We start from the raw sequence: 3,611 nt of genomic DNA on the forward strand, positions 1-3,611 counted from the left end.
GGGGAACGAGGGGCCAAATGTCACTGAAGGAAGAAAGGGGGCAGGAAGGGCACAAAGGAGTGTTTTTCCCCACGGTGTCTCATCGACACGACATGGTCACCCCTCTCTGCCAGCAACCAGGGTGGGGAATGACAAGGAACCTTCTGGACTGGGCAGGAAAGCAGAGGGTGAGAGCAGGAAAGGCTGCAGGGTGGCAGGGGAAGGTGCTGCTCCGCAGAGCTGGGTGATAGGGAATGGGAGAGGAGTCCAAGACCCCCCCTTGTCCATCTCTGCACAAAGACCCCCCTGCTGCTCCTCCTCCCACCGCTCCTCAGCACCAAGAGAGGGACGGTAAACCACGAAATGCTGGAATCGCTCTTCCCCCACTGCCAACGGCACAACACGGAGGCAACAGGCGATTTCCTGGGGCCATTGCTGGTGGCTCGGACCCGACCAGAGGGACAGCAGCGTTTTCCGGGGCAGCACTACAGCTGAGCGTGTCCTGCCGCCCCCTGTGCATCAAGGCTGTTCTGCCACGCACCAGCCATTGCTTCGCCGAAGATGGGGGGCAGCGGGAGACTGTGGTAGACACAGCCTCCCCCTTTGATCACGCATTCCCGTTGGAGAAGAGCAGGGAAGAAACTTAGACCCAGGGATCCTTCTCATGAAGACAGTGGACACCAGTGGAGCCCTCGACATCAGAAGAACATGGACTCGCTGGAGCGAGTCCAGAGGAGGGCACAGAGATGCTCTGAGGGCTGGAGCCCCTCTGCCATGGGGACAGGCTGGGAGAGTTGGGGGGGTTCAGCCTGGAGAAGAGAAGGCTCTGGGGAGACCTTATAGCACCTTCCAGTACTTGAAGGGGCTACAAGGAAGCTGGGGGGGACTTTTTACAAGGGCCTGTAGTGACAGGACAAGGGGTGACTGGTTTAAAAAAAAAAAAAGAGGGAGATTGAGATGGGACATCAGGAAGAAATTCTTCCCGGAGAGGGTGGGGAGGGACTGGGACAGGTTGCCCAGAGAAGCTGTGGATGCCCCATCCCTGGAAGTGTCCAAGGCCAGGCTGGATGAGGCTTGGAGCAACCTGGTCTAGTGCAAGGTGTCCCTGCCCATGGCAGGGGGGGTTGGAATTGGATGATCTTTAAGGTCCTTCCCACCTCAAACCATTCTGTGATTCTACCTACTAGAAACTGGTAGCACTAACAAGTCCCCAGATGGGAAATCCAAAGGTAACATTTAGCTGGATGGTGACTCCACTCTTGCTCTTGAAGTGATTAGGGAAGAGGCTCCATTTAAACGTCACCTAACCCCGGTGAAGACATAAACAGTCAGGCCTGCATTTGCTGCACTCCAGCACCCACTTCAGCAGTGTTAATGACTACCCTGTGAAGTAGGACAACATCCCCTTTCAGAAACAAATTAAACTCCTAACATGGATACTCTCCAACAGCCTGAGTGCCCTCATTTGCATTCTGAATGCTAGTTAAACACATACACAATCTTCTGCTGTGGTACAACCTTCCTAAATGAATTCCAGTGACAGGAAAAACAGAGCAGAAGGACCACCCTCCAATCCATCCTGAGGAGCTGCATCCAGACCACGAGCCAACAAAACGGTGGCTGTGGGGACAGAGAATTTCTTTCTCCGATGCCTTCCAGTGCCTCAGATGGGTCCAGGGTTGGTCCCCAGCGAACCGATGACTTGCAGAAGGAAGCGTCGCCGACGGCAGCGCAGAAGGAGAGGGGAGAGCGGAGATGGGCTCCAGCAAAAGGGCTCAACACACGGGCACAGGGCAAACTTATCTGCCACGTGCAGCAGGGAGATGGAGAAAGAGCAAAGCTGCCTGAGATAATGAGGCAAGACAAGGGGAGTCAAAGTCGGAGCAAGCCACGGGTGTATTGAGCAAGAGGGGGCAGCAGGTCACAGAGGGGAAGAGAACAATGCTGGCGGAAGCTCTCTGTTCAGCCACATCAGAAGACACAAGGCTGGAGCAACCCACAAAATCATTTGTGCTACAGGAGCTATTTATTTGACAGGTTTCAGCTGAGCTCTTGTCCAAACTACATATCCCTGACGCTTCCTGCCTTTCCAGGAATGAAGGGGGGGAGCTGGCTGCCCAGAAAGACAGAGGAAGGAAAAAGCCAAACCCAAAGCTTTATGAAAGACCAATTTATTGGCCGGAGTGACTTTGCACCTTGCACTTCCATCAGCCCACCACGAGAAAAAGCTGTTAACCCCCTCGCACACAGGCGGGCCTAGGGGTCGTGGGAACCACGCGAAGCCACAGACAACAGAGCTGTGAAACGCGCCTCTCACCAGGGACTGGTTATGGCCGGGTGACAGCCCAGCCAGCCCCTCCCCCGCGGGTTCGGACACACTTCTGCACCCCTCCCCAGCACCGCACTTCGGAACCGATTCCACAAAGCCAGCCCAGAGGCGCTAACGTAAAACTTAACCGCAATTGAAGCCCCACTGACATGGCTTTGGCTGGTACCAGGACGTTGGTACCGGCAAATCACTTCCACAAAATAGTTTTTAAGCAGTAAAGCAGACGACGCAGGACTCCAGCTCTTGTTCCCCAAACCGGTTCTATCTCTGTCAGTGCTCTTGGGTTTAAGACAAAGCCTGACTCCTCGTTCTCACCAGAGGTACCACCTCTTACCTTACCCTTCGGCCCGGACGCTTCTCCACAGCATGCAGCCAGGTCAGCCCGGCTGTTTCCTGAACCCACACGATCAATCCCGGCTCGGGAGCGAGGACAGTGTTGGAAAACGCCGTCCCAGCCACATGGGGAAAACCCCCAGGTGCTGTGGAAGGGCGTGCTCCAGCGAAGAATGTCCCTGACCTCCAGCCTGAGACATGACGGCCTGTTGTTCCACTGCACAGGGGTCAGTTCACCCTAAGAGACTTCCAAACAAAAATCTGATGGGGTTTTCCCCACAAAACACCTACATATATGATTAAAAAACATTTAATCCAGAATTTGAGAGACTTAAAAAAATAATCTATTTTAAAATAATTCTGACGCCTGTGGCCTGCTGTTTCCACGCATCCAGCCTGGCCAAGGCCAACCTTCCCCTCCCTCTCCCCATCATACTCCCCTCCACCAACCACTGGAACCTTTTGGGCATGGTCCTCTTCCTAGAAACATTCCTTCTAGAAACATTTCTTCCTAGAAAAAGAACGAGCAGCTCATTACAAGGAAAGACATTTCAAATATGTGGCTCAGCAAGAGGCTTTTCCCAAGTCCTGGGTGCTGCTTCTTTCCCTCCCGGGAGAGGCATGAACTCCTTGGGGTGCTTCAGCACCTCGCCACGCGGAGCTCTCCCCTCCTGACCGTACCCCCTGCCAACACGGGATCAGCAGCATTTTCCCCCACACGCAGCAGGAAGGGACGTTTTTGTTTACACTGAAGTGTCCTGTTCCACCACAGTGGACCTTTGAACATCTGTGCAGCAATATACGCTCGAGGGCAGCCATACTCTCCGTTTTGGGTCATATCCCCGAGTTTTCCGCAAATGCCCCCAGCCAACGCCACCTTCCTGGCGCTTGTCCTGCACGGATCTCCTTTTTGCCTGGGCCCAGCACTTGGCAGGGGGCTGGACCACAGAAGCCAAGCACCACGCGTCAC

The sequence above is a fragment of the Eurypyga helias genome, unplaced genomic scaffold, assembly GCF_000690775.1.
Source record: "Eurypyga helias isolate BGI_N326 unplaced genomic scaffold, ASM69077v1 scaffold25958, whole genome shotgun sequence".
Taxonomy (NCBI): Eukaryota; Metazoa; Chordata; class Aves; order Eurypygiformes; family Eurypygidae; genus Eurypyga; species Eurypyga helias.